Genomic DNA, 10,028 nt, shown 5'->3' with positions numbered 1-10,028 from the left:
CCCTGCCACTGCAGACAATCTTATGTCAGCTCATCACTGCCTCAATCCTCTTTTTATTAGCAAATTTCATATAGTCTATATAATATTTACCTAAAATTTTAACCACATTTTTTATGAATCTCTCATTGTGATCAAACAAAGGGTCATCAAAAACATATGTATGTATTTTTGAGACTAATTTCCTTATCTAACCTTCCCTTTAAGTCTAAAACCAAAAAGAACCAAGAAAATACACAACAGAAATACGTGTTAAATCATTTCACTAGCTTCTGTACAATGTATGCTGGCTATCTAACCCTAGCTTAGCTAACCTAGGTTAGGGCACAGTGGATACTCAAGAGAAATCTCTTCAGAAATTAGCGTTGACTCTAAAAACCGAACTGAAAGGGTTACAGTAAGGTATACTGGGGAGATAGTTAATTAGTTAGTTAGTTAATTAGTTAGTTAGCTAGTCATTAGCTGCAGGTGTAACAGTTAACAGTGATAGAGACTCACCCGAGACCCAGGACGAGTCCTGAAGCAGAAGTCTCCAGACTGCGCCTGAAAAACAAAGCCCTGATTTAAACTCCTGTCCTAATCCAGCTCTGGGTTTTTTTCTGAGTGTTACTGAGGGTGAATTTTGTGTAAAATGTGAGAAGTTTCCAGTTTACTCACCACTATTGGAAGAGGTCTGCTCCTCCACCGGGGATCCATACCTGACCGGTATGGGGGTGAGCTCCCTCAGGGGTACAGTAACCTGAAAAACAAAAAAAAACAAAATACAATTAATTAATGACAAAACAGTACAGATAATACAATTATATACAATTATATACAGTAATTAGAAGATAATACAGATGATAAAATAGTAAATATAAAACAGTAAACTGGTGTTGAAAAGTTGTAGACGGTCCGTCGAAAGAAACGCTGCTGCTACTGCTCACGATCTCCGAAGAGTTCGAATAAAAACAAATCGGCTGCGCTGCGCTGAATGACGCAGCGGGGCGTATAATATATATATTATATATATTATATATTTAGAACATATTTTATTAATGTTGCTAGAGTATCTCCTATCAACAATTTATACAACTTTAGGGGTTAACGTTGTGCAATCGTTCCTTTTTCAGTTGAAAGTTCAGTATAACCAGAGCCGATTTATGGAGAGCCTACCCACTTCCTACCGCTAGAGGGAGCCCGAGAGTAAGTTCAAAATTAAACGGTGGTGGGGCTAAAAACACAAATTAGAAATAGTAAGTTCAGTTTTTATTATTAATTAATTAATTCATTTATATTTTTTAGTTTTTAATGCATTGTTTGCAGTGTTTTAGGGCCACTCTTAAAAATAACAAATCTTGTATTTTTACAACTTTATTCTGAAAGTCACCTGTTTTTATTTTTTAAGAGTGGCACAAAAATTACGGTGGCCCTGAAGGACAAACGACCTAAAAAAATGGCTAGAAAATAAAAAAGAGATGCACTTAAATAAAAGGAGCAATCAATTAAAAATAAAAAGAACCACACAAACAAAAAAAAAAAGCAGAAATAAAAAAAACTGACACACTTTTATAAAAAGATGAGCAATAATATAGAAAAACTGACACAGTTTTAATTTTTTTTTTTTTAAGTTTTAAAATAAATTAGAAGAAAGAACTGCACAGAGGGGGGTGAAGTTTCTCCCAGAGAACACTTCATCTTTTTGCACAGACGGTGGTGCTGTTTTTTCCCAGAAAAAGCACCATCTAAATCCTGAAACTAGCAACAGAAAAATAAAGAAGGTGGCTTGAAAATAAAAAAGAGTGCAAGCTAAATGCTAAAGCTAACACGCACAGGATTGTGGGACCTTGAGTTCGGAAACCCACAGGAAACATGTCCAGCGGGAGAAATCACTGTTATTGGGATTTTACTGCTCATGTAAGTATAATTCACAGTTAGGCAGCTGGTTTAGCTTACCTAACTATATCATTTATACAGATTGTATATTATATATTATTATATATTATATTTTATGTGCCTAAAATATGACAAGAATCTAACAAGTCCACCTTAAACAACACAGCAGTAACGGGAACTGCTGTAGCATTTAAGGTGGAATTGATAATCAGTATAAACTTATTTTAGACTGATAAAGTCGCAGTGGGTGTGTTCGTGTTGGTTTTACTGGGATTATGAGGAGTAAATAGTATTAATATTACTGTAGTTCTGAAATATCAGTGACATAGGGCTGAGAAACTCTTCAGCTGTGATTAAAGGCTAAAATTAAAGTGCTACCTTAAGTGGCCACAAGTTCAGCCGTGTTATGTTGCTGCGGGATATACTGTTCTACTGAATTTGAGACTCCTATACTGTGCCAAAACCTGTATCAGTTCAGTGTTCATCAAACTAGCTATGCACAGATTAATTATGATAAGTGATTCTAATGGTTTTACGTAAAATGATTAGTACAATTTATCGGTTCAGAGTTTAACACATGATTACATACAAAATAATGTTAAATTATTGCTTCACAGATGTTCTCTTTTATCAGTTGCTATTATACTTAAATGTGACAGACTTGATATTATCCAATACATATAATGTTTCTGCTAACCACTGTTCTCTTCTCACATACATTTCTTTTCACTTTCTTCAGAATGTCCTCTTTGTTTGTGTGTTGGAGCACCAGCTGACAAGGAAGACTTTTACTCCCATCTCTCAAAAACTCATCCCTCTGTACTGTCCATCCATAGTCCAGAGGTCAGTCTGAAAACCAAGTTTGATTCAGCATCTAATTTCAGGAGTCTTAACACAGTTTATCTGAAGAATAAATATATATCGGCTTTCATTATATATATATATATAGATCAGCTTTTATTATATATTTCCTGTTTGGCTTGCCATAAAATATATATATATATATATATATATATATATATATATATATATATATATATATATATATATATATATATATATATATATAAATAAAACAGATTTCATTGTATATATATATATCGTTTTCATTATTTATATATATATATATATATATATATATATATATATATATATGTCAGGGCCAGACAGGAATGAGACTGGTGCAGATACAATAAAATAACTTTATTAAAAGTTATAGAGCAGACAGGGGTAGTCAACGGAAACAGGGTCAGTACCAATAATTCACAGTGTAGAGAAACCATACCATAAACGGAAGACAGTCCAGAGGTCATACACGGATATCCAACACAAGGGAGTAGGCAAAAATCAACGTCGGTAGAAAACAAAAACAAGATCATACACGGATAAAGGCAAGGGCAAGAGAAACGCTTTGTATTGTAGGAATTACCAAACAGATACTCGGCGAGGTGTGGTCCTTAAATACTGAGGATAATCAGTACTCGGGACTTCCTGGTGGTGTCATGTGATGTGTCATGTGATCGGGAGTGTGTGTTGTGTCATGGAGTGATGCGTTCTGGGTATTGTAGTTGTTACTGTGGGAATCGCAGATAGAGCTGGATGTGGGAGACTCAGACATGCTTTCAGCACCAGACATGACAAAATATATATATATATATATATATATATATATATATATATATATATCAGCTTCTATTATATATTTCCTGTTTGCCTTACCATAATATACTTCCTGGGTTCCATGTCTAAGCGGTTCAAGTGAATAGGGAATTTGAATGGGCTTTTCAAAAACCCGCCTCTGTCACATTCTGTGGTAAATAAATATGTTCAGAACCCTGTACGTTTTATTGTGTACATTTACCTCCTAAATATCACTGCATCCTCTGAATTTCGATATCGTTTAAGGGGAGTAATTAGAAAAATGTTAACTTTAAGCTAATGCATAACTGACGTCACAGCACAGCGGCTGGAAATGAACCCAGACTGGATTCTGCATATCAACAGCAAACTCCGGTCAGATCACGTTTTGGATTATTATGCTTCTTCACAGAGGATCATTAAAGCATTTAAACAGGTGAAAACTCTTTCAGTTATGTTGAGCAGTGTGATGTTGAGCAGTGTGATGTTGAGCAGTGTAATGTTGAGCAGTGTAATGTTGAGCAGTGTGATGTTGAGCAGTGTAGTCTGTGTTAGAGCTTTAAAAAGCAGATAATAAAAGAAAGAAAGCGGCTCTCAGCGCTTCCCTGCAGGTTTAGTATTTAATTACGGTCATTAGTTTATACTAATTACAACACCTGACCCAAATAATCAACTAACAACTAACTAATCAACTAAATCAACTAACTACCTGCCCTTACAGAGGCGACAACCAACCAGAAACACCAATTTATTTCACTGCATAATAAAGAGGGTAAAACAGCTATAGTTCTGGACTATCACTGTCCTGTTTTAGTGATTTTATGCTGTAACACTCTCAGCTCTCCTCGGTAAGGGCAGTTAGTTCATTAGTTGGCTCAGCTGTGTTTAATACGCTGTATAATTACGACCTGAGATTGCTGGTGTTGTGCCGAAAAGAGTCCCCTGCTGATCTCTGCAGCTGGGCTGGGAGGTCAGTTCACTTCGCTGTAGCATTAACTTAAAGTTAGCATTTTTCTTATTATGACTTTTAAACAATCTGGTAATTGAGAGGGTCCAGTGATGTTCAGGAGTAAAATGTACACAGAATAAAACGTACAGAGGTCTGAACAGATTTATTTCCCAGGGTTTTTGAAAACCCTATTCATGTTTCTCATAGGGAAAAAACGCTTAGACACAGAAGCCATACGAGGACTACAGAATGGAAAGACAGTGTTTTAATACCCTTCATTTCCAAATAAGCAATGTATTTAGCAGGTGTCCCAGTAGGTTTGCCCATATGATGTTGCATAGCCCATCGGAATGTTGTGGTTTCTAAACTGGACCCATATATTGTGTGATAATTAATAAACTTTAAAAGGGTTTGCTACTGAAGAGTTAAAGTTAAACTCTGTAAGGTGGACAGGTGATGTATGCCTCCAGCCGTGGCCTTAATGACCTCAGATCAATACGGGCCTCGCCGGGTCGCCAAGCTCAGGAGTGCTCATAATAATAGTCCTGCAGACAACAGACTGAAGATCTATAGCAGACACAGACAGAGTGCTCACAAAAACCCCATCAGAGGAGTCCACTCAGAACCTGTCCAGTTTAGACTCATCCCTCAGAACAATTACTGCACTGGGACTGGAGAGGGATGACCTGCAGGTACTTACTTCAGGAACTGGAGGTAGTTACTGCTGGACAGTAAGCTGGAACCCATTGAGACAGAATGGCGGCTTCATCTGACCGGACAGAGTAGCTTAAAGCAGGAGATTAGAGCTTCTTTATGGCTAAACAGCATTAAAGGAAAGGCAGCCTATACCATTACACTGACTCAGTAATATACAGGTTCATTTTATTCACATATAAGAAAAAAGAGAGCACTTCAGTTTCTGAATCAGTTTCTCTGATTTTGCTATTTATAGGTATATATTTGAGTAAAATTAACATTTTGCTTTATTCTATAAACTACTGACAACATTTCTCCCAAATTCCAAATATAAATATATTGTCATTAAAAATCTGAAATAACAAAAAAGAAGCAGAGATTTCAGACCTCAAATAATGAAAAGAAAACAAGTTCATACTCATAAAGTTTTAAGAGTTCAGAAATCAATATGTGGTGGAATAACCCTGGTTTTTAATCACAGTTTTCATGCATCTTGGCATTATATCCTCCACCAGTCTTACACACTGCTTTTTGATAGACATATGCCACTCCAGGTGCAAAAATTCAAGCAGTTCAGCTTGGTTTGATGGCTTGTGATCACCCATCTTACTCTTGTTTATATTCTTGAGGTTTTCAATTTAGTAAAATCAAAGAAACTCATCATTTTTAAGAGTGAGGTCTGATAGTGGGAGCAGGTGAATTATGGGAGTTGGAGTGAGGTCTGATAGTGGGTGCAGGTGAATTATGGGAGTTGGAGTGAGGTCTGATAGTGGGAGCAGGTGAATTATGGGAGTTGGAGTGAGGTCTGATAGTGGGTACAGGTAAATTATGGGAGATGGAGTGAGGTCTGATAATAGTGGGTGCAGGTGAATTATGGGAGTTGGAGTGAGGTCTGATAGTGGGTGCAGGTGAATTATGGGAGTAGGAGTGAGGTCTGATAGTGGGTGCAGGTGAATTATGGGAGTTGGAGTGAGGTCTGATAGTGGGTGCAGGTGGATTATGGGAGTTGGAGTGAGGTCTGATAGTGGGTACAGGTAAATTATGGGAGATGGAGTGAGGTCTGATAATAGTGGGTGCAGGTGAATTATGGGAGTTGGAGTGAGGTCTGATAGTGGGTACAGGTGAATTATGGGAGTAGGAGTGAGGTCTGATAGTGGGTGCAGGTGAATTATGGGAGTTGGAGTGAGGTCTGATAGTGGGTGCAGGTGAATTATGGGAGTTGGAGTGAGGTCTGATAGTGGGTACAGGTAAATTATGGGAGATGGAGTGAGGTCTGATAATAGTGGGTGCAGGTGAATTATGGGAGTTGGAGTGAGGTCTGATAGTGGGTGCAGGTGAATTATGGGAGTAGGAGTGAGGTCTGATAGTGGGTGCAGGTGAATTATGGGAGTTGGAGTGAGGTCTGATAGTAGTGGGAGCAGGTGAATTATGGGAGTTGGAGTGAGGTCTGATAGTGGGTGCAGGTGAATTATGGGAGTTGGAGTGAGGTCTGATAGTAGTGGGAGCAGGTGAATTATGGGAGTTGGAGTGAGGTCTGATAGTGGGTGTAGGTGAATTATGGGAGTTGGAGTGAGGTCTGATAGTAGTGGGTGCAGGTGAATTATGGGAGTTGGAGTGAGGTCTGATAGTGGGAGCAGGTGAATTATGGGAGTTGGAGTGAGGTCTGATAGTAGTGGGTGCAGGTGAATTATGGGAGTTGGAGTGAGGTCTGATAGTGGGTGCAGGTGAATTATGGGAGTTGGAGTGAGGTCTGATAGTAGTGGGTGCAGGTGAATTATGGGAGTTGGAGTGAGGTCTGATAGTGGGTGCAGATGAATGGAACAGTGGAAGGTTCAGTGTATTTGGGGGTAATGATGGTGACCAGTAGCATCTGGCTAGAATGGTCTGTGTGATTAGACTTAAAGAGACTCTAGCAGAAATTAGTTACATCCACATTCAATGCAGGAGACCCCGCCCACATATCGCACAAGTCAGTGCAGCATTCTTTAACACACGTGGAACATAATAAAAGGCATGGGACAGAAGAGTGGCATGTCATTGAAATATAAGCGTAAGTCACCATCATTATTCGCACAAATAAATAGTTTTTAATACTGTTGCCTTTATTTATGGTAAATGTATAGTTAGTTGGTTTCTCTTCTGTTTGGCTGCTCAGTATTAGACTAGAATTAGACTAGAATTGGATGCATTCTGGTATATTTAGTGTGTTTTTCTGTCTGTCAGAACACCAGAAATACACCTGCCGTCATATATTTTTCAGTAATATGATGTAAACCTTTGCAAGAAGCAATAAACACTGAAGCAGAATGAAAAAAAAAATCCAGTACACAAGTTTGGTTTTCTACCTTTATATAGTGTGAGCATTGGAATTGTGAGCCACTTTCACATGAATAACAGCAGTTAAACGTCATGTTTTCTCATATTTTCATTTCATACAGCTGTTTTTATTCTGATATGAGTGAGGCCTGGTTTGAAATGTCACACGCGGAACACAGAAATGTAATGAAAAATAGAATAAAAGCTAATACTATCTGTTATAATCATACTTCTCCAGCGTTTCCCGCGGCACACCACTCAGCTGGAGCTTTTTCAGATCACCTCAGTGCCTGGACTGGTATGATCTTAGCCCATCAGGGGATGCATTTAATTTCTTGAAGCACTTCTTGCTTAAATGTCACATATTTCGTAAGTAAACAGCAGGTTTCACAGTCTACAGCTGTATTTATATCAGTGTTCCTATAATCCTCCTGTGTGTATGAAACAGGTTTTAATCTCTATTCCCTGTATTACAGCACTATGTGGAAAACAACATAAAAGGAACAGGCTGATCATTATTACAGGTGCAATTTTAATAAACAAATATACAACAATAATGCAGTGTGTAGTGAAAAGGTCACAGTTAAAATAATTAATATATATATATATAATTTCATTATTTGATCAAACTCTGAGGTCTATATTGTAAATATATATCTATATTTAGTGACTGTGGTAAAACTGACAGATATACATAATATTGTCTTACCTATTGTTTTAATCAGCTCATTATTGTGCACTGCATTGAGAATCAGGTACTCACACTTACACTCTAAGAAATATAAGTACAGATTTGTACTTAAAAGAGTACAAAGCTTGTCGCTGGGGCTGTACCTTATATTGAGGCACAAAAAAGTACCTTTCAGTGAAAGTCCTTTTTTGTACCCATGGTTTTTGTGGCAGTAAAGATCATAAAGATTATAAACATTATCATCAACTAAATATGGCTCAAAAACTTGATGATACAAAATTGTCTGGCTTTCAAATAAAAAAATGTGCAATTTAAATATATATTGTTCATTAGTACAGTGATGCAGAATACTGAATGTACCCTTTGGCTGGTTAAATGGTACAAATTTGTACTTATTGCTGTTAGAAATGACTTTGTACTTCAGAGGGAACAAATCTGACCCCGTAAAGACCAATATTGTACCTTTGAGGGTACAATTATAAAGAGTGTACCTTCGAGTACAAAAAAGTACTCATATCGTACCTCTGTTTTTTAGAGTGTACTGTGTGGTAACTGCATGGGCTGTGGTATTTTTAGTGGGTTGCTGAGGTATCTGCATGTTGGGTGATATGGCATCCATATGAGTTGCTGTGGTATTAGCAGGGGGTTACTGTAGTATCTGCATGATGTTGCTTTGGTATCTGCAGTAAGTCGCTGTGATGTCTGCAAGGATTGCTGTGGTGTCTGAATGTCTGAATGATCTGGTATCTGCAGGGGGTTACAGCAGTATGTGCATGGTGTTGCTGTGGTATCGGCATGATGTTGCTTCGGTATCTGCACTAAGTCACTGTATTGGTTGATGTGGTATCTAAATGATTTGCTGTGGTATCTGTGTAGAGTTTCTTTGGTATCTGCATGGGTTTCTTTGGTGTTTACATGGGCTGCTGTGGTATCTAGGGGGCTGCTGTGGTGTCTACATGGGCTGCTGTGGTATCTAGGGGGCTGCTGTGGTGTCTACATGGGCTGCTGTGGTATCTGGGGTGCTGCTGTGGTGTCTACATGTGCTTCTGTGGTATCTGCATGGGCTGCTGTGGTATCTGCATTGGGTTGCTGTAGTATCTGTATGGGTGTTGCTGTAGTATCTGCATGGGCTGCTGTGGTATCTGCATTGGGTTGCTGTAGTATCTGTATGGGTGTTGCTGTAGTATCTGCATGGGCTGCTGTGGTATCTGCATTGGGTTGCTGTAGTATCTGTATGGGTGTTGCTGTAGTATCTGCAGGATTGATGTGGTGTCTGCATGGGCTGCTGTGGTATCTGCATGTGGTATCTGCATGAGCTGCTGTTGTATCTGCCTCGGCTTACTGTGGTATCTGCAATAGGTTGCTATTATATCTGCAGGGGGTTACTGTGGTATCTGCAATAGTTTGCTATTATATCTGCAGGGGGTTACTGTGGTATCTGCAATAGGTTGCTATTATATTTGCAGGGGGTTACTGTGGTATCTGCAATAGGTTGCTATTATATCTGCAGGGGGTTACTGTGGTATCTGCAATAGGTTGCTATTATATTTGCAGGGGGTTACTGTGGTATCTGCAATAGGTTGCTATTATATCTGCAGGGGGTTACTGTGGTATCTGGAATAGGTTGCTATTATATCTGCAGGGGGTTACTGTGGTATCTGCAATAGGTTGCTATTATATCTGCAGGGGGTTACTGTGGTATCTGCAATAGGTTGCTATTATATCTGCAGGGGGTTACTGTGGGATCTGCAATAGGTTGCTATTATATCTGCAGGGGGTTACTGTGGTATCTGGAATAGGTTGCTATTATATCTGCAGGGGGTTACTGTGGTATCTGGAATAGTTTGCTATTATATCTGCAGGGGG

The sequence above is a fragment of the Astyanax mexicanus genome, chromosome 2 (genome assembly GCF_023375975.1).
Source record: "Astyanax mexicanus isolate ESR-SI-001 chromosome 2, AstMex3_surface, whole genome shotgun sequence".
Taxonomy (NCBI): Eukaryota; Metazoa; Chordata; class Actinopteri; order Characiformes; family Acestrorhamphidae; genus Astyanax; species Astyanax mexicanus.
The sequence above is the reverse complement of the archived record's forward strand: the minus strand, read 5'-3'. Positions refer to the sequence as shown.